Source organism: Tamandua tetradactyla, chromosome 1 (genome assembly GCF_023851605.1).
Source record: "Tamandua tetradactyla isolate mTamTet1 chromosome 1, mTamTet1.pri, whole genome shotgun sequence".
Lineage (NCBI taxonomy): Eukaryota > Metazoa > Chordata > Mammalia > Pilosa > Myrmecophagidae > Tamandua > Tamandua tetradactyla.
The window spans coordinates 94774084-94801370 of NC_135327.1; the positions used below are offsets into that span (position 1 = coordinate 94774084).

A 27287-nucleotide genomic window follows, 5' to 3' on the forward strand; every position below is an offset into this window, starting at 1 on the left:
TCCTACCAGATTATGTTAAATTGTGATTTTCTGAAGTGTGGCTTGGAATGAATGCTCCAAGAAAATTAATTAATTGAAAGAGAAAGCATTGACTTCACAATGTGAAAAGATATAAATGGAGAGTTTCCTTTACCTGGAAGCTTTCTTTCTAAAAAGCACTGATAGAAGAGAAAGGTAGCAAAACTCTCTGACACGGTGGTAAATCCTAGCAAAAATTTTCGTCTCTCAAGTTGAAACAAGTTAAAACACTCTGGCAAATTGATTATAACTCATGCGTGATATTATTAGATGCTGGAGTGAAACAATGTGGGGACTTGGCTTCCTTGATCTGATCAAAATTAAAGTCCTCTTTAACTTCATCCCTTAAAAAATAACTGGCATTATTTACGTGTCTTTTTTAATTTTCAGTTACTTTGCTCTTTAGATCAGAGTCTCAACTTCATGTTTTATTTAGTGACTACTAATAGTTAACATTTATTGGGCCATTGCTCTGACTAGGCTTGCCTAAAGCCTTCACTTGAATGATTTCATTCAAGTCTCACAACAGCCCTTGTGAAATAAGCAGAGAGAGCACCAAGAAACTGGCCCAAGATCATACTGTGGTAAGTGGTATAATCATGACAAGGAAGCAAAAAGTGATTTATTTTATGCAAAGTTAATGTTCCTAGCCAAATTAAAAAGAAAGAAACAGAACAAAATCCCAGTTCTAGACTAGAGATGAACTATCTGTAAAGTACTTACAAAGATAAAGTGGTAAAAGTAAAGTGGTAAATGGAGACTTTAATTCAATTAAAGGGATCAACTTGTTTGTTAAGAAAACGATAATTCCTGGGAAACCACAGGAAGACTATGTTTCTCAAAAAAACAAGAGGAAGATTTTTCCTCTCTAAGATTACCATGACTCCCCCAATTCTTCAGTACAGTGGTTCTCAAATTCTGGACCCTGGTACGGCAGCATCGGTAACACCTGAGAATTCATTAGAAAGGAAAACTCTAAGGCTCCACTCCAGAGCTATTGGATCATCAACTCTTTGTATGGGCCCAGCAACCTGTGTCTTAGCAAGTTCTCCCAGCAATTCTGATGCATGCCCATGTTTGAGAACCACTGCTTTGTTATTTTGTGAACTACCAGGAAAGCTGATCAACATTTACATGTTTAAATGTTTAAATCTTGGACATGTTTTAAATGAACATCAATTTTAACTAATATTATACTGATTCAATTAGTTGAGTGAATGCCTAACTTATTGCTTTGACCCCCTCACTTTAAAATAACAATAGCCGACACATTTTAAGGACATCTTCCAGGTGCTCATCTAAGTGTTTTAAATTGATTGATTCCTTTAATCATCAAACAACCATATGAGAAAAGTTCTATTCTTAACAGACTTTTTTGAAACAGAGAAACTGAGGCTGAGAGAGGTTAAGTAACTGTTCAGGTCACAAAATGACTAAGTAACAGTTAAGATTTGAACCCAGTCTGTATGAATTCAGAGTGCCTGTTTCTAATTGCTAACCTATCTTGGGATCAAAATCTTTTTATTATTTATTTATTTATTTATTTTTGCATGGGCAGGCGGAACACAAACCCAGGTCTCTGGCATAAAACTTTTTATTTTTAAGAAAGCTACTGAAGGCAACAACAACAAAAACTACCCAATAAATTTGAATATTAAAGAATTTTTATCCTTTCTGTAAAACCAGTCAATATATTAAAGGTAAAAATCAGAGTTCTTCCAAATATGTTCTCATAATGCTTAGAGAGTCTGGAGAAATTTCCGTTAGTTAGTTCCTTGGGGCATTTGGTAGAGTTGTTAGGCTTAGGTGATTTTGTGCATCTACTGATTTTTTAAGTTTCTCTTAGGCTATTTCTGAAACAGTTTCTTTCTTCTATCCCCAAATCATACTATCACCTTTATGGTGTGGCAGTGCATTTATCCCCATGTATAAATCGGAACCACACCAGAAAGGAACTGGTAGATCAAATATCCACTATATATTGTCTTACTGCTTTCTTGCAGTGACATGAACATTTAATAATTTCAAATTTTATCCGTAGGACTTTTGGAACAATGCAAGGCATCTGGCACCTGTTAAACATTTTCTTTAAAGTTTGCAAATTCCAAGTTCTGAAGTTCAGAAAGAATCGGCATCCACAAATCGAACTTCTACAAAATATATATGTGTATGCATTTATATATATGTTTCTAAAAGTCAGTTAACAAGGAATTAAATATAAAATTGTTTATTGCAACAATTTTTAAGTAACACTAGTTATTATTAACATCTGAGATTTTAAGCATTAAGAAACTCATACAAACTATTTAATAGCTACTGGTCTGGAGCCTTCCTGTATCCCTGCCATTTATAGACACCCAGTGCTGTGTGGGCCAGTTACTAGGACATACTCAAGTTCATTCTACTTGTACCTACAGACCTGGAAGAATCTAATTTATCACAGATGATGTTATTAGGAAATCGGGGACTGCATAAAGGAATTCATCTAGACACACCCAGATATAAATCAACCAACAAAATTAAAAAGTATTTAACTAATCCCTTCTAGTTCTTTAAAAAAAATTTTAATTATGAAATATAACATATATACAAAAAAATCAATAAATTTCAAAGTACATTGTAGCAAGTAGTTATAGAACAGATTTCAGAGTTTGGTATGGGTTACAGTTCCGTAATTTCAGGGTTTTCCTTCTAGCTGCTGCAAGACACTGGAGACCAAAAGAAATACCAATATAATGATTCAGCAGTTATACTCATTTGTGAAATCCTGTATTCTCTGTAATGACTCCTCCTTCTCCTTTTTTTGACCCTTCTCCCACTCTTTAGGGGTATTTGGCCTATGTCCATTCTAACTTCTTCATGTTAGAAAGGGCTGTCAGTAATATGGGATGGGGGATGGAACTAGTTGATGTTCTTGGAGAAGTTGGCCCCTCTGGGTTTCAGTACTTATTTGGCTTAGGAACCTATCTGGGGTTTTTTTTTGGAAAGTAATCTTGGTACATGGAACTTTTGCAGAATCTTAGATAGAGCCCCAGGTGTTCTTTAGGGTTAACAGGAATGGTGTTAGTTGGGAGTTGGCAAAGTGTGGTATAATAAGCAATATCTAGCTGAAGTTGCCTCCAGAATAGCCTCTAAACTCCATTTGAACTCTCTTAACCACTGTTACTTTATTCTGTTACAGGTCGCTCCCCCTCTCTTGATCAGGAAGGTGTTATCTGTCCCATGATGCCAGGCCCAGGCTCATCACTGGGAGTCATGTCCCATGTTGCCAGTAAGACTTTCACTACTGGATGTCATGTCCCACACAGGGGGGGGCGAGTATGATGATTTTACTTGCACAGTTGGGCTTAGAGAGAAAAAGACCACATCTGAGCAACAAAAAGAAGTTACTCTTGGGCATGACAATAGGTAGGCTTAGTTTCTCTGCTACATAATAAGTATCACAAGAGCAAGCCTCAAGATCGAAGGCTTGGCCTATTAATTTGGGAGTCCCTAATGTTTGAGACAGTATCATGGGTTTCCCAGTTTAAACTTCCTTAAAGTTTAATAGTTCCATATTTTTTCTCCAGTCACTCAAAGGACTTTGCCAATACTTTTTAATTATCTGCCCAATATACTCCGGGTTGTAGTTGGGTATTACTGTAAGCCTTACAGAATTACAAGCCCTCACTCCCATTCTGGGCTCCATGTGTTTGGGTTGTTTAAATGAGCTATCCATAAAGGTTGGGTTACAGTATGTGCTACAGAAAATTTAGGTTTTGGACAAAATAAAGACCCTGCCTCTGGTTTCATACAGTAGGAGAAGTTCTAAAATACAGACAATATCATTCTTACCTCTGTATTCTGATTTACCTTAGTCCCGACCAGATTGGCTTCATTCTTATCTCTAATTGAAGGCTGATCTCTTTTTCAGTTTCTTTAACAGTTGTTGTATGTAGCAATGCTGACTTTTAGACCTGCAGAACTCCAACTCTTGAGTCTTAGGTGTCACACAGGTAGCCAAAGTTCCAGGGAGATACTGGGTCATACATCTATAGCACAGCATCTCAAAATCTACAAATAACATTTACAGCTCAAGATTAAATGTGTCCCCTTTTAAAAGCACTCAATGGGTCATTTGCTGATGACCCACTGAGCCATCAAGAAAGATCAGAATAAATACATTGCTTTTGGGTGAAGCAGCAACATCTTGTGTTGTTTTGTTTCAATCCGTGATCTGACAAGGTGTTACACTTGGGAGTGGGGGGTGGGGAGACTAAATGTGACTGCTGTTAGAGCTTACAATTTAGGCCCCAATTTTCTTATAAGTATTTTCTAAAAAAGACCATACAATATTTGTTCTTTTTTTCTGGCTTATTTTGCACCACATAATGTCCCCACGGTTCATTAACTATGTTGCCTGCCTCACGACTTCATTCCTTTCTGTAGCTGCACAATATTCCATTATATATATACAACACTGTTCTACTTCTCAGTGTATCTTTCAGTCACCTCCATCCATTGGGAATCATGGATAATGTTAAAAGTAAACAATCGATGTATTACATTATCCTTACTTAGTTGTACAATCATCAACACTTTCAATTTTAGATTATTTTCATTGCTCCAAAGAGAAAAATAACCAAGAAACACATCCTCACCAAATGGAAAATCCAAACCTCCCCTTAACTCTTGTCCTCCCCCACCCCCCCACCCCCATTTATTTACTGCTGGTTTTCCTGTGGAACTGTTGATGTCTTCCTGTTAAATAAAGAGCATAGCATGCAATAGTCATTTTTCCCCTATACCCATCTATTATTGACTCTTCATACAAGATTTATACCTTTGAAGTAATTCATGCAAGAACTTATTTATATTTGTAGTGATAATCAATGTGATACATGGCTCTATACAAACCCTTTCGATCATGTTCACCTTCAATTTGGCAATATTACTTTTAAACCTACTACTGAACCACCTTCACTTCTATCCATTTCCTTACATTTAAATTCAACTTTGTTAGCTAACTGTTCACCCATTTCTAGCTTCTTGTGTCTCTAGGTCCCCTGAATTCTACATTATAAGCCTCAGAGTTTACCTTTACCAGAATCATAATAGTAAAATCACACATTATCTAGTCTTTTGTGCCTAGACTAGCATTATTTCACTCAGCATTATGTCCTCAAGGTTCATCCATGTTTTCATGTGCTTCAGGACCTTATTTCATCTGTTGCTGCATAATATTCCATCATATGTATATACCACATTTTGTTTATCCACTCATCTGTTTATGGGTGTTTCCATCTTCTGGTAATTGTGAATAATACTGCTATAAACATCAATGTGCAAATGTCTGTTTGTGTCACTGCTTTCAGCTCTTTTAAGTATATAATGAGTAGTGTATTGCCAGGTTTTAGGGCAACTAGATATTTAGTTTTCTAAGGAACCACCAAATGTCTTCCACAGTAGCTATACCATTATACATTCCCACCAGGAGTGAACAAGTGGCCCAATATCTCCACATCCTCTCCAACATTTGTAGTTTCCTGTTTTTAAATAGCATTCTTATAGGGGTGAGGTGGTATCTTACTGTTGTCTTGATCTCCATTTTCCTTAGAGCTAATGAAAATGAGCATCTCTTCATGTGCTTTTTAGCCATCTGTATTTGCTTTTCAGAAAAATGTCTAGTCATATCTTTAGCCCATCTTATAATTGGGCTGTTTGTTCTTTTGTTGTTCAGTTGTACAATTTCTTTATGTATACAGGATATCAAAACTTGATCCAATACATGATTTCCACATATATTCTCCCATTGCATTGGCTGCCTCTTCACCTTTTTGACAAAGGCCTTTGAGGCATAGAAGCATTTGATTTTGAGGAGTTCCCATTTATCTATTTTTTTCTTTCATTGCTTGTGCTTTGGGTGTAAAGCTTAAGAAACTTCCATTACTAGGTCTTAAGGATGTTTCCCTATATTTTCTTCTATGAGTTTTATGATACTGGCTCTTATATTTAGGTGTTTGATCTACTTTGAGTTAATTTTTGTATAGGTGCATGGTAAGGGTCCTTTTTCATTATTTTGCTATTGATATCCAGTTCTCCCATGACCATTTATTGAAAAGACTATTCTGTCCCAATTCAGTGGATTTGGGGACCATGTCAAAGATCAATTGACCATAGATTTGGTAGTCTATTCCCACACTCTTGATTTGATTCCATAATTCTGTCTTTGTGCCAATACCATGCTATTTTGACCACCGTGGCTTTTTGATAAGCTTTAAAATCAGGAAGTGTTCATCCTCCTACTTTGTTCTCCTTTATTAGAATTTTTTAGCTATTCAAGGTCTCTTTCTCCTCCAAATGAATTTGATAATCAGCTTTTCCAAGTCTTCAAAGTAGATTGTTAGAATTCTGATTGGTACTATGTTGACTCTGTAGATCAAATTTGGGTAGAATTGACATCTGAACTACAGTCAACATTCCTATCCATGGGCAGGGAATGTTTCATCACCTATTTAGATCTTCTTTCGTTTCTTTTAGAATGTTTTGTAGTTTTCTGTGTACAGGTCCTTTACATCCCTGGTTCAGTTTATTCCTAGATACCTGATTCTTTTAGTTGCTATTTTGAGTGGAATTTTTTCCTTAATTTTCTCCTCAGTTGGGTCATTGTTAGTGTATACAAACATTACTGATTTTTACACATTAATCTTGTATCCTGCAAGTTTGCTGAATTTTTCAAGAAGCTTTATCCTAGATTTCTCAGGATTTTTCAAGTATAGTCTTATGTCATTTTCAAATAATGAATGTTTTACTTCTTTCTTTCCAATTTGGATGCCTTTTATATCTTTTCCTACCTAATTGCTCTAGCTAAAACTTCTAGTACAATGTTGAATAAAAGTGTGACAGAGGGCATCCGTGTCTCATTCCCAATCTTAGGGGGAAGACTTTCTGTCTCCCTGTTAAGTACGATGCTAGCCATGGATTTTTCATGTATGTTCTTTATCATGTTAAGGAAGTTTTCTTCCTTTTGAAGTATTTTTGTCAGAAAAGGATGCTGAATTTTGTTGAATTCTTTTTCAGCATCAATTGAGAGGATCATTTGATTTTTTCCCTTTTGATTTTTAAGGTACTATATTACATAGATTTATTTTCTTGTGTTGAACCCACTCTTGCATTCCTGGTATAAACTCCACATGGTCATGGTATATAATTCTTTTTAATGTTTCATTGGATTTAATTTGCTAGTATTTGTTGACAATTTTTGCATCTGTATTCATTAGGGAGTTTGGCATGTACTTTTCCTTTCTTGTAATACCTTTAACCGGATGTGATATTAGAGGGATGTTAGCTTCATAGAACGTGTTAGGTAGTGTTCCTTTTTCCTCACTTTTCAAACAAGATTTGTATTTGTTCTTTTTGGAATGTGTATTAGTTTGCAAGCTACTGGAATGTGATATACCAGAACTGGAATAGCTTTTGAAAAGGGGGAATTTAATAAGTTAAAGCTTAAAGTTCTAAGCCTACAACAATTTCCAAACTAAAGCATCCAGGGACAGATCCCTTAATTCAAGGAAGGCCAATAGTTTAGGAACCCCTCTGTCAGCTGGGTAGTCAAGTGGCTGGCATCTGCTGGTCCCTTGCTCCTGGGCTCCATTGCTTTCAGTCTCTGTTCCTGTGGGGGTTCCTCACTTTGCTTCTCTGAGGCAGGCCTTTTTCCTCTTGGCTTCCCTTGGCTCTCTCCACATTTTGGTTTGCTTAACATCTCATGGCAACGACTGCTGAGCTCCAAGCATCTCCAAACATCTGCGTCTCTGTTTTCCAGGTGTCACCATCTGTGTCAGCTCTGCTCTGAAGTTTCTGTTGGCTCTGTTGTTTCTACTCTCTCCAACATGTTTCCTCATTTAAAGGACTCCAGTAAACTAATCAAAACCCACCTTAAAAAGGTGGAATCACATCTCTATCTAATCAAAAGGTCACACCCACAATTGGGCATGTCATCTCTTTGTGGAGATAATCTAATCAAAATATTCTCCCCTACAATATTGATCAGGATTTTTAAAAAATGGCTGCTCCCACAAAATTGGATCAGGATTAAAACATGGCTTTTCGGAGTACATAATAGCTTCAAACCAACACCGAATGTTTGAGCAAATCCCCTTGTGAAGCCATCTGACCCTGGGCATTTCTTTGTAGGAAGATTTTTGATGACTGTTTGAATCTCTTTACTTATGATTGGTTTGTTGATATTATTTCAAGTCAGCATACATTGTTTTTGCGTTTCTAGGAATTTGTCCATTTCATCACAGTTGTTTAGTTTGTTGGCATACAGTTGTTCATAGTATCCACTTGTGATTTTTTTTTATTTCCTCAGTTATAAACTGAATATCTTTCATTATAAATGATATTTCTTTATCGTTTCTTCCATGATAATGAAGCTTCTCTCATTTCTGATTTTGTTTGTTTGCATCTCTCTCTTTTTTACTTTGTCAGCCTAACTAGGGGGCCATCAATTTAACTGATTTTCTCAAAGAACCAACTTTTAGTTTTATTGATTTTTTTTCTGTAGTTTTTTTGTTCCCCCACTGATTTATTTCTGCTTTAACTTTGTTATTTATCTTTCTTCTATTTGCTTTGGAATTAGTTTGCTGTTCTTTCTCTGCTTCCTCCAGGTGAGCAATTAAGTACTTGATTTTTTTTAATATAGACATTTAGGGCAATCAGTTTTCTCTCAGTTTTGCTTTTGCCACATTAGTTCTTATATGTTATATCCTCATCTTCATTCATCTGCAGATAGTTACAAATTTCTCTTAACAATTTCTTCATCGACCCATTGTTTGTTTAAGAGTGCGTTATTTAATCCCCATATATTTGTGGATATTCACATTCTTTTATGGTTATTGATTTCCAGCTTCATTCCGTTGTGATTAGAGAAAGCATTTCATATAATCTCAATCTTTTAATGTTATGAAGACCTGTTTTGTACCCCAGTATATGATCTATCCTGTAGAACCTTCCATGAGCACTAGAGAAGAATGTATGTCCTGGTGTTTTGGGGTGTAATGATCTGTATTTGTCTGTTAGGTTTAATTCATTTATCAAATTGTTTGAGTTCTTCATTTCCTTGTAGATCCTCTGTCTGGTTGTTCTATCTACAGAGGAGAGTGGTATATTTTTGTTGAAACATCTATTGCTTCCTAAAGTTTTGCCAACATTTGCCTCATGTACTTTGGAGCTCATTGATTGGGAGCATAAACATTTATGATTGTTATTTCTTCTTGGTGAATTGGCCCTTTTATTAATATATAGTGTCCTTCCTTGTCTCTTAAGATGTCTTTATATTTAAAGTCTATTTTATCTGATATTATTATAGCTACTTCTGCTTTCTTTTGGTTACAGCTTGCATGGGACATCTTATCCATCCTTTCACTTTCAATCTATTTGTATCCTTTGGTCTAATATGAGTCTCTTGTAAGCAGCATATAGATGGACCATATTTCTTAATCCATTCTGCCAGTCTGTATCTTTTAATTGGTGAGTTTAGTCCTTTAACATTCAAAGTTATTACTGTAAAGGCAGTTCTTTAATCTAGCATCTTATCCTTTGGTTTTTATTTGTCAGATCTGTATATTCTTTTACCTCTTTCTCTTTTTATCCTCTAAGTTACTCCTACTGGTAACAGTTGAATTCTTGCCCTCCTCCAGATCTCCTCTTCTGTCTCTTTGTTCAGCTGGCAGAACTCCTTTTAGAATTTCTTATAGGACCAGTTTCTTGTTGGCAAATTCCCTCAGCCTTTGTTCATCAGTGAAAACTTTAATCTCTCCCTCACTTTTGTTTTCTTTTTGTTTTCATGGGCAGGCACTGGGAATCGAACCCAGGTCTCCAGCATGGCAGGCGAGAACTCTGCCACTGAGCCACCATGGCCTGCCCCCTCTCCCTCACTTTTGAAGGACAATTTAACTGGATAAAGAATTCTTAGCTGGAAGTCTTTCTCTTTTAAGAACTTAAATGTATCATACCACTGTCTTCTCACCTCCTTGGTGCTTGTTGAATAGTCTGAACTCAGTCTTATGTGGTTTCCCTTGAAGGTGGTAAGTCACTTTTCTCTTGCCACTTGCAGGACTATCTGCTTCTTTTCAACATTTGACAAACTGATTAGTATGTGTCTTGGAGTAGGCATATTTGGATTTATTCTATTTGGGGCTCATTGGGATTCTTTGATTTGTATGTCTATGTCTTTTATAAGGGTTGGAAAGTTTTCCCCATTATCTCTTCAGTTAATCCTCCTAGTGCTTTACTCTTCTCTTCTCCTTCTGGGACACTGATATTCTTATATTTCTGTGCTTTGTGTTATCCATCCTTTCCCTGAGATCCAATTCAAGTTTGTCTCTCTCTTTTTGCCGTTTGTTCTTTTGTGCATTTGAATTCAATTCGAATTTTTTTTGTAGTTTGCTTATTCTTTCTTCTGCCTTTTCAAATTTGCTGTTGTGTGTCTCTAATATATTTTTAATTTGGTCTATAGTATCTTCCATCTCTGTGATATCAGATATTTTTCTATTTATTCTTTCAAATTCTTCTAACATCTTCTTGATATCCTTTAGTCATTAGCTAACCCATTGAATTTATTTAGAAGATTTATATGAACATCTTTGATTAGTTGTTCCAAAGTCTGTGTCTCCTTCTGTGTTTTAATTTGGTTATTTGGTTAGGCCGTATCTGCTTGTATCTTCATATGCTTTGTGATTGTTGGCTCTGAGGCAATTGATTATCTTGATAGGGTTATTTTGAAAGTTGATTTCCCTCAGTTGTCTTAAGGCTTTGTAATTGCTTGTGTTTACATTGAAGGCCTCCTTTTGCAATTGGTTTATCAGTCATTTCCCACCAGACCAAGGCCCATATTTCATACAGGGAATGCAGCTCTCCTTAAGGGTCTGTTGGAAGCTAGACAGATAGGCAGTTTGCCAGCTGCACTTTCTGTTTCTTTCCAGCAGATGGTGATCTTGGGCCTCATTTCCCCTCAGGCGGGGCTCTCCCAGACTGCAGCAGCAGTGTGAGCTGGATGGAGACCTGATGCAGTTCCAGCCAGGTCTGCTGGTCCAGGTGCAGTGAAAGCAGCCAAACCTAGTACTGGGGCATGGGCAGTGTATACCTTGGCAGAGATTCTACTTGTGGGCCCAGTGGGTCTGGTGACCCCCAGGCTCCTGCTTGGAATGACCTTGGGCATTGGGACTGGGTCATTCAGCTACCTCTGTCCACAGCCAACCTGGAAATGCCTGCCAGCTAGGCGTGGCATGGGATGCGGGAAATGGGGCAGAGCCTGGGGCAGGGTGCATGCTGGTATTGGGACACGGTGGTGCAGGTACAGGGCCGAGGCGCAGGGGCATGGAGTGGGAGTGTGGGGCACAGCACGTGGGGGTGTGGTGTGGTGTGCAGGGTGTGGCATAGTGTGGGGGCACAAGGTGTGGTGTGTTTGGTGCAGGGTGGGGGCCAGGGCATGGGACTGAGTGTGGCCTGGGGCAGGGTATGGCATAACAATGCAGGGGTGAAGGGGATGCAGTACAGGAGTGCAGGCCTCGGGGACTCAGAGTGCAACATGGGGGCACAGAGGTGGGACATGGCATGGGGCGCAGGAGTGTGGGATGTGGCATGAGGTTGCTGGGCAAGTGGTGCAGAGCTCAGGGGAGCGGGGCACAGGACACAGTGTGGCTTGCTTCTGTGTTCGTGCCTCCCCATTCATGCACTCCTGAGGTCTTTGGGCCTGTATATGGAAAGGGGAGCAGTAGGCTCTGTGCAGTAACTGGATGGTCTCTATGAGCAGGGAGGGCAAGTCTGCTGACTTCCAGGTTCCCCAAGGAAACTCGGGGTTGCAGAGCTGAGGGGGCTGATCTCCCAAACTAGCTGCGGGGCAGGCACTTTTCTGGATACAACCTCTTGTCCCTGGTGGAGTCCTGACGGAGCACATTCACTCCATTGTCTGCGTCACAATTCTGTGTCACAGAAGTCTCTGTCCCTTTCTAGTTATTTAATAGCAATTTTTAGTTTTGATGCATTAACTAAGTTTTACTTCTATGTAATTTTTCAAGGACATTAAGACCCTATTTATTCTTTTATCGGAAACCATATCATGGAATTTTAAAATGTGTCTTTTCTTTTCATCCTCTCCATAACTTCTAAGACACCAACAGCTCTAGCAGGCCCACACAGGTAGAAGTGAGCTATCAATGACCCCTGTTTTATCCTTTTCCCTTGTGAGTGTAAAAAGAAGATATGGTTTAAAGAGAGCTCGGCCCAGAGCCAAAATGCGATTATTTTGAGTCCCCTCCATATCAGCATTCCAGCCCATTTTGGCTTTTATCAGCTTTGAAAAGGAATTTGCTACATTGAGCAGACAATTTCTGCAGATAGCTTGCTGAGCATTCAGTAACAACCTTCTCTCTGTTCTATGTGTGACTTTGACACTATGCCCTTATTAAAATCAATATATACAGGATAGAAAATATCACTTTTTCATCAGACTGTTTACTTGTAGGATTATGCAAAGACTGTGTTGAGTGCTGCTTACCACCTGCAAGGGTCTATTATCATTTCAAACCATAAGTCACAGTGTACTTGGAAGAAACTTGCCAGAAAAAGCTAACCAGAGCTATAGCTAAATAGTGCTGAATGGACTTGCTGTTTGTGGACAAAAGCTTCAGGCCAACGGTGAGACCTAGAGTTTATATCATAAATAGCAAGAGACACATCAGATAGTAGCTTCTGCAACTGAACTCACTAATAATCAAAAAGCTGGCTCCCCAAGTGCATAAAATAGGAGAGACTTCTCTTTTCTATTGGATCTCCGCAGGCACACATATACTGGCACACACACACATATACAAACACCACAAAAAATGAGGGGTGATAGCAAAAGTTAAGGCACACATGCAGAATCTACTTTCTGTCAACCGACCTTGCCACCTACGATGGGCAGGCAGGTGTTAACTGGGGAGAAGCAATACCACAATAAATCTTATTATAAAATGCCTTTCTTGAGGGTTTATTGTTAAAGCAAATTCATTGAGTAAACAGGAATTTTAAGAAAAAGAAAATAATTAAAGCAATATTTCCATTGAAATTTTTTAAAAAGCAAATCTGTCATACTAAATAGATTTTTTGAGATGCATATTTTCAGCTCAGTACATCAAAATTTTCTTTATATTTAGAATTGAGATTTTCTTTGCACTTGGGAATAATGCTATCTGGTAATTTTCATGAAACCATTGAAAACATTGGCAAAAGGGTAGATTGTTAGATTTGGACTTTAACTTATATTCAGGTTGAAAAATAAAGTTCATAATGGTAAGCGGGTTGGGGATACCATCCATATTCTCTTTCGTCATTATTTAAGAAGTATAACTCAAGTAGCTGAAATATATCCTATGTAACTTGCAATAGAATATTTCAGAATGGTGATATTTTATTGTTAAAAAATAATTTGCTTGACCTATTATCAGATACAAAATTTAACTTGTAATGAATCATAGACCTAAGTTAAGAGCTAAGACTACAAAATTTCTGGAAGAAAACTTTGTGAACTTGGGTTAGACAAAAAAAATTTAGGACTCAAAAAAGCATGATTCTTAAAAGAAAAAAATAAATAAATTTGTCTTCATCATAAAACTACTCTTCAAATAATACTGTTAAGAAAATTAAAAGGCAAACCACGGACTGGGAGAAAGTGTTTGCAAGCCACTATCCTTAAAGGATTTCTATTAAGAAAACAAAGAACTCCTACAATTCAATAATAAGAATGCAGACAACCGAATTAAATAACATATGGCAGATATGAATGACAAACACAGGAAAAGATGCTCAACGTCATTAATCATAAGGGAAATGCTGATCAAAATTGCAATGAGATACCACCACATATCCAGAATGACTTTTAAAAATAACCTGATAATACCAAGTGCTGCTGAAGATGTGGAACAACTTGAACTCTCCTCTATTACTGGTGGGAATCACCAAAAACGAAATAACCCAACTGTCCTTCAGTGGAAGCATGGATAGGCAAACTACTGCACAAACGTACAATGGAATACTAGTAATACAAATGAATGAACCGCTGCTACATCCAGTAACCTGGGTCAATCTCAAATGAACTAAGTAGGAGAAGCCAGCCTTAAAATGATGCATACTCTATGATTCCATTTATGAAACATTCTAGAAAAGACAAAAAATAGATCAGTAGTTACCAGGGGCTGAGAATAGGGGAGGAGGTGATTACAGAGGAGCACAAGGAGACATCTGGGGGGTGAAGGAACTGTTACGGATGATGGTGGTGGTGGTAACAACTGCATATGTCAGAACTCATAGAACTGTACTCTAAAAAGGGTGAATTTGTACCATATACAAATTGTATCACAACTGAAAAATTGGATCCCTACTTCACACCCGATTAAAAGTCAATACCATGGGAGTGACACCATCAACATGGTGACATAAGACAGCATGCTGGTTTGAAGTTGTTGGTATCCAGGAAAGCAGTGTTCTTTTAATACAATCTTGTGGGGCAGACCTATTGTTAGGTGGAACCTCTTGATTAGGTTGTTTCCATGGAGATGTGACCTACCCAGTTGTGGGTGGGACCTTTTGATTAGATTGTTTCCATGGAGATATGACTTTGCCCATTCAAGGTCAGTCTTAATCCTTTCCTGGAACCCTTTATGAGAGGAAACTCACAGTCAATAAAGAGAGCAGAGAGATGAAACCAACACACAGACATTTGGAGATGCTAATCTAAGAGACTGTGATAGTTAGATTCAGTTGTCAGCTTGGCCAGGTGAAGGCACCTAGTTCTGTTGATGTGGACATGAGCCAATGGTACATGAACCTCATCTGTTGCTGATTACATCTGCAGTCGACTAGGAGGCATGCCTGCTATAATGAACAATGTTTGATTTAATTGGCTGGTGCTTAAATGAAAGAGCTCCACGTAGCACAGCCCAAGCAGCTCAGCATACCTCATCTCAGCACTCGCAGCTCAGCCCAGCCCATGCCTTTGGAGATGCAGAAAGGAATCATCCCACGGAAAGTTGTTGGAACCCAGAGGCCTGGAGAGAAGACCAGCAGAGATCGTCCTATGCCTTCCCATGTAAGAAAGAACCTCAGATGAAATCTAGCTGCCTTTCCTCTGAAGAAGGAAATAAATCCCCTTTTATTAAAAGCCAATCAGTCTCTGGTGTGTTGCATTCCAGCAGCTAGCAAACTAGAACAGAGATGAACTAGAGAAGTTTACCCTGGAGAAGCTAAGTGAGGACTCACGGATGCTTATAGAGAAAACCACTGGAATAACAAGTGAATGCACAAAGCTGGGAGCAAGGACCAGTAGATGCCAGCCCTGTGCCTTCCTGGTTCAAGGAGGTAGCCCAGATGCCAGAAACCTTTCTTCAAAGTCAAGATACCTTTTTCTGGATGCCTTAATTTGGACATTTTCATAGTCTTAGATATATACATTTGTAACCTAATAAATCCCCTTTGTAAAAGCCAGCCCATTTCTAGTATGTTGCATTCCAGCAGCATTAGCAAACCAAAACAGTTAGCTACTGGAAACTTCTCCCCAGAGATTCAGCAAAAAAAAAAAAAAAAAAGGACAACTCTCACTTGCTCAGAACACTGGAGGAAGGTAAAGACTGGAGAAGGATCCCACAAATGCTGAATCGAACAAAGAGAAAAATATCAGGTAGGAAACTTCAGTACCAGACCTGCCGGCCTCTCCCCGCCCCCTCACATGGTCCCATGTAGCTCAGGAAGTGCACAGAGGCAGCAGCCTGGACCCCTCCCACCTCCCACCAGGGACAGACTGCAAAATCTCTCAAAGCAGTGAGACAGATACCCACCAATATCCAGACAAAGAACCAAACCCACAGAGACCCACAGCAGGATGGAAGAGCACAGAATATAAAAGGGCAGCAAAGAAGAGCTTCAAAAATAGAGGAAAGAACCATAAAATATTCTTAAAAGCCATAAGTAGCCAGGCAGAAACTGTACAAATAAACCGTTTGGGGACCCAGGGGACAGGGGAAGACATTTCAAGGCCCAGGTCTGCAAAGAACGAAGAGTCTGAGAAAACATAGACAAAGACTGTTTCCGTACACAGGTCCTGATGCCCACCCCCACCCTTGAGGCACCTGGAGGCCCTGTCCTTGCCTGGGCGACCACTGCAGACGGCAACTGAAGGGCTCCTCCACTGCCAAGTACAGAGGGGGATACAGCCCCGCACGGAGCCAGGTCTTGGCCGGTGACGTACGGGCACAAGAACCCCACAAATTCAGCCCTGCCTGGTTCCAGGAAGTAAACAGCTTCTGAGGATGATTAAGTCACCGAACAGCACCATCCACTGGGCAAGCTAGAAAGTTCAGGGGAACTGCAGGGCTTTTCAGAGGCTCTCCAGACCCCATCCCAGGCCCATTGAAGCTGGCCTAGAACCCCTGGGTGGGTACCCAAATGTGTTTTGGCTGAGAAATACACATGAACTGTCAAAGCAGTGCCCTAATAGAAACCCAGGCAACAGCTAAATCCTAGATCAAAGAGAGAAATTGACTTTCCGAATAGACCCATCAATATAATCAGATACCAAATACCAGCAAAAAAAATCACAGGGCATACTAAAACTCAAGAAGAAATGGCCCAGTCAAAGGAACAGATCATAAAGTTGGAGGAGATACAGGAACAATTAATCAAAATGTACAAACAAATCTCCTGAATCAATTCAAAGTAATGAAGGAAAATGTATATTAAAAGATAAAGGATGTTAGAAGACACTAGAGAAAGACTTTCAGGAAAATGGCAGAGCAGAGTGCAATGAGTTCACTCCTGCTCCATGAAACAAAATAGGAGAAAATGCCCAGGACTGCAGGTAAGTAGTTTGGGGGAGGAGCGCATCAGCAGATCGGGGGAGAGCGAGTGGGTCGGGTGACCACAGTCCCCACCCGGCAGGCTGCAGTCCACCTGGGAGGTATGATAAGAGGGAACTGACCCTCTTCGGCTCCAGCCTGCACAGCTGCCAGCTGGAGGAACCTTCCCACGTGGTTGCAGTGGACAGCACCCATGGGGGAGCCCAAATGCTGGCGATCGTTCATTGGTGCCTTCTGGTGGGGGGAGTGATCACCCAATTGGGTGCAAGAATCGTGGTGTTTGGCAGGCCCACCAGTACTGAGGATCAGCTGATCCCACACACACTGATCAGCTCCCCAGTTTTCCCGCTCGCTGCTGCCCCTGGCAGAGCAGCCCATGTTGAACACTCCGACCTCAAGTAGCTCCTGCCAGGAGGGGGAGGGCTGAAGGAGGAAGAGACTCAAGCGTGCCACCTGTTGGCTGTATGTGGTAAGTGCAGGTCAGCAGCACCAGACAGGGAGGGGAGCGCTGGAGGGAGGAGGAGCCTCACAGTTGCCTCCAGCTGAGTAGATAGCTAACCCCTTATCTGCCTAGGTCTTTATTTTTATTTTTTTCTTATATTGTTTTTTTTATTTTCCCCCTTTTGAAACATATTCTTTCTATACATTTTTATTAGTAATATAATTGTCCTTTTTATTATTTTTTAAATTTTATAGATATTTTATGTATTATATTTTTATTTTTTATTTCACATCTTATTTTCTATTATTCCATGTCATTTATTTTTATTATTATTATTTTTTCTCTTAAATTTTCTCTCCCTCTGGTGGGCACCAACCTGACTTTCTTTCCAGTATATCTTGGGGTGTCTCCTTTTGATTCTGGGGTTTGCTACTGTGAGATGTATTTGGTTGTGGTCCTTGTCTTTGTGTTTCATGTTTTGTTATTATTTTGCTTTATTATTATTATCTCTTTTCTTCTTTTTTTTTCTTTTCTCATTCTTTGTGTGTATGTGTGTGTGCATGTGTGTGTGTACACAGGCTGGATGTTGAGCCTGGGTCTCCTGCATGGTGGGCAGCCATTCTGCCACAGGAGTACCCATGAACCCCTGCCTAGCTTCTAATAGACCCTGAAGTTGAATTGTATCCCCTACATGAGATCCTGACCTTGATTTTGCAGAGAATGACTGACAAAGTGCAAAAGGAAACATTCAGCAAAAAACTAAGTAAATACAAAACTTTAGAAGAGTGAAGAAAAACAACTTGCAAAATAACTATATCAAGATAATCAGATGCCCCAAACACAACAGAAAATCACAAGACACACAAAGATCATGAAGAAATGGCCCAGCCAAATGACCAAATCAAAATTCCAGAAGGGACACAGAATATGGAAAAACTACTCAAGGATATTTATAAAGAAATAAAGGATATCAAGAAGACACTAGAAAAGCATAAAGAAGAATTTATGAGGTTAAAAAATGGCAGTTCTCATAGAAATGAAAGGTACAGTAGACCAAATACAAAATATACTGGAGACACATGATAGCAGATTCGAAGAAACAGAAGGAAGAATAAGTGAACTAGGAGACAGAACAATAGAACTAGTATGCACAAAAGAACAAATGGCAAGAAAGATGAAAAAATGCAACTAGATCTTAGGGAAACGATGGACAACAAGAGGTGCACAAATATTAGAATTATTGTTGTCCCAAAAGGAGAAGAGAAGAGTAAAGAGTTGGGAAAGTTAGTTGAAGATATAATCAGAGAAAATTTCCCAACCTTTATAAAAGACATGAATATGCAAATCAAAGAGGCCCAGCGAACTCCAAATTAGAACAAATCCAAACAAGTCTACTCCAAGACACATACTAATCAGACTTTGTGTTGAAGAGAAACAAAAAGTCCTGAAAGCAGCACAAGAAAAGCAATCTACTATGTTCAAGGCAAAACACATAAGACTGACTTCAGACTACTCAGCAGGCACCATGGAAGCAAGAAGGCAGTGGTATGATATTTTTAAGATCCCATGAGAAAGACTTTCAACCGAGAATTCTTTATCCAGTCAAGTTATCCTTCAAAATTGAGGGAGAGATTAAAATTTACAAAGACATAGAAAGATTGAGATAGCCAGTCAACAAGAAACCAGCCCTCAAGAAATATTAATGGGAGCCCTGTCAGCTGATAAAAAAAAAAAAGACAGAAAAGGGAGGTCTGGAGGAGAACACAGGATTGAAGAATATAAGTAAAGATAATTTAATGGAAAAGAGAGAGGAAATGAAAGTAATATACAGATCTGACAAATAAAAACTAAAGGACAAGATGGTAAAGTCAAGAACTGCTTTTATAGTTATTACTTTAAATGTTAATGGACTAAACTCACCAAATAAAAGATACAGACTGACAGAATGAATCAAAAAACATAATCCTTCCTTATCCTGTTTACAAGAGACACATCTTAGACTCAAGGACACAGATTGAAAGTGAAAGATGGAAAATATCTTCTATGCAAGCTGTAACCAAAAGAAAGCAGGAGTAGCTATACTAACAGCAGACAAAATAGAGTTTAAATGTAAAGATGTCATAAGAGACAAAAGACGACACTACATATTAATAAAAGGGGCAATTCACCAGGAAGAAATAACAATCATAATGTGTATGCTCCCAATCAAGGAGCTCCAAAGTATGTGAGACACATATTGGAAAAACCGAAAGGAAGTACAGACATATCAACAGTAATTGTGGGAGACTTCAAAATTCCACTCTCTGAAGAAAATAAATGAATTAAATCTAATAGACATATAGGGATCATTACATCCCAAAACACCAGGATAAACATTCTTCTCTAGTGCATATGCAACATTCTCCAGCATAGATAACCATAGATAACTGAGTCATAAACTGAGTCTCTGTAAATTTAATAAGTTTGAAATTATCCAATCACCTTCTCTGATCACAATGGAATAAAATAGGAAATTAATAATCACCAAAGAACCAGAGCTTTCACAAATATGTGGAGATTAAACAACACTCTTAAATAATCAGTGGGTCAAGGAAGAAATTGCTAGAAAAATCAATAAATATCTGGAGACAAATGAGAATGGGAGTACAACTTATCAAAACTTATGGGATGTGGCAAAGGCAATGCTAAGACAGAAATTTATTGCCCTAAATGCCTATACTAAAAAACAAGAATGAGCAAAACTTGAAGATTTAACTCTTCACCTGGAGAATTTAGAGAAAGAATAGCAAACTATCCCCAGAGCAAATAAAAGAAGAGAAATAATAAAGACTAAAGCAGAAATAAACAAACTGGAGATAATAAAACAATAGAAGGACTCAGCAAAACTAAAAGTTGGTTCGGTGGGAAAATTAATAAAATTGATGGTCCCTGTTCTAGTTTGCTAGCTGCCAGAATGCAATATAACAGAATGGCCTTTAAAAAGGGGGATTTAATAAGTTTCTAATTTACAGTTCTAAGGCTGAGAAAATGTCCCATTTAAAGCAAGTCTGTAGATATGTCCAATCAAAGGCATCCATCCAGGGAAAGATACCTTGGTTCAAGAAGGCTGATGAAGTTCAGGGTTTCTCGCTCAAGTGAGAAGGCACATGGTGAACACAGTCATGCTTTCTCTCTCAGCTGGAAGGGCACATGGCAAGCATGGCATCATCTGCTAGCTTTCTCTCCTGGCTTCCTGTTTCATGAAGCTCCCTGGGAGGCGTTTTCCTTCTTCAACTCCAAAGCACTGGCTGATGGACTCTCTGCTTCATGGTGCTGCAGCATTCTCTGCTCTCTCTGAATCTCCCTCATTCTCTAAAATGTTTCCTCTTTTATAGGACTCCAGAAACTTATCAAGACCACCCAAATGGGTGGAGACATGTCATCACCTAATCCATCTTAACAACTGTTCTTGATTTAATCACATCTCCAGGGAGATGATCTGATTACAGTTTCAGACATACCGTACTGAATAGGGATTATTCTGCCTTTACGAAATGGAATTTAGATTAAAACATGGCTTTTCTAGGGGACATACATCCTTTCAAACCAGCACAGTCCCCTAGCTAGACTAACTTAAAAAGGAAAAGAGAGATGACACAAATAAGCAAAATCAGAAAAGAGAGGAGGATTGTTACCACAGATTATGGAGAAATCTAAAAAATCATAAGAGGATATTATGAACAACTATATGCCAACAAACTAGACAATTTAGATGAAATGGACAATTTCCTAGAAACACACGAATTATCTTTACTGACGCCAGAAGAAATAGATCTCCACAAACCAATCATAAATAAAGAGGTTGAATCGGTCATTAGAAATCTTTCCACAAAAAAAAAGCCCAGAACCAGATGGTTTCACAGAATTTTATCAAACATTTTAAAAAGAACTAATGCCAATCCTGCTCAAACTCTTGCAAAAATTTGAAGAAAAAGGAATGCTACCTAACTCATTTTCTGAAGCTAACATCACTATAAAACCAAAATTGGATAAAAATGATACAAGAAAAGAAAATTGCAGACCAATCTCCTTAATGAACATAGATGCAAAAATTCTCAACAAAATACTGGCAAATCATATCTAATGCCTCATTAAAAGAATTATACATCATGATCAAGTGGGATTCATACCAGGAATGCAAGGGTGCTTCAGCATAAGAAAATCAATCAGTGTAATACAGCACATTAACAAACCAAAAGGGCAAAAATGACATGATCATGTCAATTGATGCTGAAAAAGCATTCAACAAAATCCAGCATCCTTTCCTGATAAAAACACTTCAAAAGTTAGGTATCAAAAGAAACTTTCTCAATGTCGTAAGGGGCATATATGAAAAAACCCATAGCCAGCATCATACTTAATGTTGACAAATTAAAAGCATTCCCGTTGAGATCAGGGATGAGACAAGGATGCCCATTGTCACCACTATTATTCAACATTGTATTAGAAGTACTAAATGAAGCAATTAAACAGGAGAAAACAAAAAAGGCATCCAAGTAGAAAAGGAAAAAGTAAAACTTTCATTATTTACAGATGACATGATCCTATACTTAGAAAACCCTGAGAAATCTGCAGCAAAACTACTTGAGGTAATAAACAAATTCAGCAAAGTGGCAGGATACTATCTGATGCTATCTGAATTTATGGGTTTTTTTCCTTGTTGCCTTAATTTTAAATTGGTCTATGAAATTTGCTGTGCAAACACAGGCTTTACAATAATTATATGGATACTTTATTTAAATACGCCTATGGTTAAGCTAAATAAGATATCCATTTTTGATGGTTCTAAGTGTATTGCTTGTTCTCTTAAATTAAAGAAAGGCAGTAGAAGAACATAAAGAAGAATTTGAAAGAATACAGAGAAAAATAACAGATTATGGAATAAAAGATACTGTAGATGAAATTAAAAATATAATGGAGACACACAACAGCAGATTTGAAGAGGTAGAAGAAAGAATTAGCCAGCTAGAAGGCAATCGACTGAATTTGAACAGACAAAAGAACAAATGGAGAAAAAAATGGAAAATGTTGAGTTGGTTTTCAGGGAATTGAATGGCAGCACAAAGCACACAGATATATGCATTGTAGGTGTCCAGAAGGAGAAGACAAGGGAAAATGGCCAGGAAGAATATTTGAAGAAATAATGGCTGAAAATTTCCCAACCCTTATAAAAGACAAATATGCAAATCCAAGAAGCCCAATGTACTCCCAACAAAGTAAATTTAAACAGACCCACTCCAAGACACATAGAAATCAGACTGTCAAATGGCAAAGAGAAAGAAAAAATGCTGAGAACAGCAAAAGAAAAGTGATTCACTACATACAAGGGAAGCCAAATAAAACTAAGGACTGAATTTCCATCAGACATCATGGAGGCAGGAAGGCATGGTATGATATATTTGAGATACTGAAAAAGAAAAACTGCCAGCCAAGAATTCTCCATCCAGTAAAACTGTCCTTCAAAAATGAGGGACAATTTGAAATACTCACAGATAAGCAGAAGCTGCAAGAGTTTGTGAATAAGAGTCTGGCCCTACAAGAACTACTAAAGGGAGCCCTGCTGGCTGAAAAGAAAAGACAGGAGAGAACAATCTGGAGGAAGGTACTGAACTGAAGAATTTTAGTAAGGATAACTTAAAGAATAAAAAGAGAGAGACAAATAGGTCTGACAAAAACCAAAGGATAAGATAGTTGAATCAAGAACTGCCTTTACAGTAATAGCATTGAATATTAATGGATTAAACTCTCCCCAAATTACACACTGGCAGAATGGATTAGAAAATATGATCCCTCTATATGCTGTCTACAAGATACCCATCTTAGACCCAAAGATGCAAATAGATTGAAAGTGAAAGGGTGGAAAAAGATATTCTTCACTAGTAGTAACCAAAAGAAAGCTGAGGTTGCTGTACTAACATCCCAAAAGATGAAACAACCCAAGTGTCCATCAACAGATGAATTCATAAAAAAAAAAATGTGGGATATATTTATATATATATGATAGAATATTATTCAGCAGTAAGAAGGAATGAATGAAGAATGCAACAACATGGATGAACCTTGAGGACATTAAGTTAAGTGAAATAAGTTAGACACAAGAGGACAAGTATTTTATGATCTCACTGATATAAGCTAATTATATATTTTAATTCATAGACACAAAATATAGAACATATGTTACCAGGATATAGACTGAGGCTAAAGCATGGGGAATGGTTGCTTAATATGTGTGGAATGTTTAACTGGGGTGCACTTAAACATTTGGAAATGGACAAAAGTGACAGTAGCACATTATTATGATAATAATTAACAGTGCTGAATGGTGTGTGAATGTGGTGGAAAGGGGAAGTTTAGAGTCATGTGTGTTACCAGAAGGAAAGTTGGAGGTTAAAAATTGGGAATGTATAACACAGTGACTCTTGTGGCAGACAATGTCCATGATTAACTGTACCATTATTTAAATAGTTTCTCATGAACTAGAGCAGATGTGCAACACTCTTATAAAGAGTTCATAGGGGAGGTATATGGGGAAAATGTACCTATTGGAAACTATGGACTATATTAAAAATGGATGAACAAATGGATTTATCTGGAGGTAGCATCAGTGGGGCCTTTCACAATCTACTTGTATATTTCTATAATAAAGTTGTCCAGCAGGCATACATTACTTTTGTCAATTTTAAAATGAATCCTTCTCACCTTTCTGGGGTTGTCATGAAGATTAAACAAGGCAATGCATTTTAAGTACTTAGAACAATGGTTTATACTAATCAGTCAATAAATGCTGAATTTTGCTATTATCAATATCAACAATTAAAAGAAAGTTAATATCATGGATGAGGTATATGAAGGAACTCTCCAATATTAAAACAGGCCTAGGACACTTACCAATCAAATGCAGTGGATGAAGCTTGGTTCAATCCTGGTTCCAAAACCTAAAACATCTATAAAAGATGGGGGATAATTAGGGAAAGTTGAATGAGGATCCTGGCTATTAGATGATTTTATAGAATTATTATTAACGTTCTTGGTTGCAATAATCGCGTTGCGGTTAAGTTGGAGAATGTTCTTAATTTTTAGGAAGTATGTACTAAACTCGTTAGGGATAACATCAGAATGTTAACAACTTACCTTCAAATAGTTTGGCAAAATTTCTTAACTAAGAAGCTCGTAAACACCCATGCTGTAGTGCTGAAAGCAAGGCACTGGTTAGTTTACGTGGAAACTCTCCTTGGGAGAACACATAGGAAATTAATCACAAAGATTGCCCAGAAGGAGGAGAATTAGGTAGCTGGGGGATGAGGGTGAGAAGAAGGCTTTTCCCTGATGACCCTTTTATACTTTTGAACATAAATGCCTCATTTATGCAAAACATATTTTAAAACTACTGATAAAATTAAAAGGCAAACATCAACATGAATGTCAAAGGTTTAATAGCTATAGTATGTAAAACAATTTTATAGACCAATAAAAAAAAGACGAGGGTGGAAGCCATCAGCCACAGCTGGGGGTGGCACGGAGTATTTTATCACAGACAAATGAGTGATTTAGAATCACTGGTAGATGCTGACACTTTATGTTTTACTGAGTTGAAGTTCACACGACGTATCATCTGCCATTAGTGGTGTCCAGCACATTCTCAACACTGTGCAAGCATCTCCGTCTAGATTCAAAAGCTTCATCTGCCCTCCCCAAGAAGAGACCCTGTGCCCATTCAGCAGTTAATCCCTCACTGCCCCCTCTCCCCACCCACTCGAAACCACTAATCTGCTTTCGGTCTCTGGGGCTTGACCTGTTCTTGATATTATATATAAATAGAATCATATAATATGTGACCTTCTGTGTCTGGATTGTTTCACTTAGCCTAATATTTTTGAGGGTTCATCTACACTGTAATATTTATCAGTCCTTTATTCCTTTTTATGGCCAATTTGGAGCAACAAAATGTGCTGTATCCGTGCGATGGAATATCATGCAGCAGTAAGATGCAATGACATCCTGAGCCACAGGACGAGATGGACACCGCCATTGCCCTTTGTGCTGGTTTGAAAGGATGTATGCCCCCGAGAAAAGCCATGTTTTAATCAAAATCCCATTTCATAAAGGTAGAATAATCCCTATTCAATACTGTATGTTTGAAACTGTAATCAGATCATCTCCCTGGATGATGTGATTTAGTCACGAGTGGTTGTTAAGTTGGATTAGGTGATGACATGTCTCCACCCATTTGGGTGGGTCTTGATTGGTTTACTGGAGTCCTATAAAAGAGGAAACATTTTGGAGAAAAGAGATTCAGAGAGAGCAGAGGAGAACGACATAGCCGTGAGAGGGGAAAGCCCACCAGCCAGCGACATTTGGAGATGAAGGAGGAAAACGCCTCCCGGGGAGCTTCATGAAACAAGAAGTAGCAGATGATGCCTTGCTCGCCATGTGCCCTTCCAGCTGAGAGAGAAACTGTGACTGTGTTTGCCACGTACGTTTCCAGATGAGAGAGAAACCTCGAATATCATAAGCTATCTTGAACCAAGGTATCTTTCCCTGGATGCCTTTGATTGGACATATCTATAGACTTGTTTTAATTGGACATTTTCTTGGCCTTAGAACTGTAAACTAGCAACTTATTAAATTCCCCTTTTAAAAGCCATTCTGATTCTGGAATATTGCATTCTGGTAGCTGGCAAACTAGAACACCTGCCATTTTATAAACTGACTCAACAGAACACTACACTAGATAAATGTCCTGAGTTAGCAATTCACACTCAGAGAGAGAGAGAGAGAGAGAGAGAGAGAGAGAGAGAGAGAGAGAGAGAGAGAGAGAGAGAGAGAAGGAGGGAGGGAGGGAGGAAGGACATGAAAGGCCACATTAAAATATATTCAACCTTATTACTAATCTTCGAAATGCAAATTAAAAGCCCTATGGTGAAGCCAGGTAGACTAAGGATAAAGCATCCTTTCTTGTGACTGGGGCTGGGGGTGGGAATCAGGAATAACTGCAAATGGGCACCAGCCTCTTTTGCTCTGAAATTGGATTGTAGTTATGGTTGTTCAACTCTATAAATATGCTAAAAGCCTTGAATTATATACTTAAAATGGGTGAATTTTATGTAAACTACACCTCATTAAAAATTTATTTTAGAAAGCATTCTTCTTTTGTATGACAATTTAAAGAAAGCAGCATTAGTTCAAGAACTGGGACCACAGACGACTCCTCAAAATATATATACACATACTCTAACAATAACAACAATAAAACAAAATATTAATATACCAACTCTCATTGGAAAGGTAGAATAATTAAGAGGCAAACCTGAATGAGGATATGAAGGAAAGAGTCTTTGTGGGAGGGGGGAAATTGCTGTAACCCCAATTTAACAGGAATACCAAAATCTGGATATCTCCAGTGAAATAACTTTTCACTGAGCATTCCAGATAGAATGTGAGGGTCAGGTTTGGGAGAAAAGGGTTAGCAATGGGATTAATTATTGTTCTTAAAAGCTGGTATTAGTTAGGGTTCTCTAGAGAAACAGAATCAACAGGGAACACTTGAAATATAAAATTTATAAAGGTGTCTTACATGATCATGAGAACGCAGAGTACAAAATCCGCAGGACAGTCTGTGAAGTCAACGATTCCGATGGAGGGTCTGGAAGAACTCCACAGGAGAGGCTTGCCAGCCAAAGCAGGAGGAAGAGCCTGTCTCTTCTGAATCCTCCTTAAAAGGCTTCCTGTGATTAGATTGAGTATCACTCACTGATATTCCCTTGGCTGATTACAAATGGAATCAGCTGTGGATGCAGCTGACGTGCTCATGATTTAATTCTATGAAATGTCCTCATTGCAACAGACAGGCTAGCTCTTGCCCAACCAGACAAACAGGTACCACCACTTGGCCAAACTGACACATGAACCTGACCATG

General features: G+C 38.4%; 1 long non-coding RNA gene and 1 other non-coding gene across 2 annotated transcripts; one reads left to right on the plus strand and one right to left on the minus strand.

Annotated features, from left to right (window-relative positions):
* Positions 1 to 3880: 3880 nt before the first annotated feature.
* Positions 3881 to 27092, minus strand: LOC143685240 (uncharacterized). The gene is made up of 3 exons (XR_013176493.1): positions 26945 to 27092; positions 24259 to 24314; positions 3881 to 4071 (listed from the first exon to the last, which is right to left on the minus strand). It is a non-coding gene; the product is annotated as an uncharacterized LOC143685240 (long non-coding RNA).
* Positions 4108 to 4243, plus strand: LOC143653720 (small nucleolar RNA SNORA21). The gene has a single exon (XR_013161496.1). It is a non-coding gene; the product is annotated as a small nucleolar RNA SNORA21 (small nucleolar RNA).
* Positions 27093 to 27287: the final 195 nt, after the last annotated feature.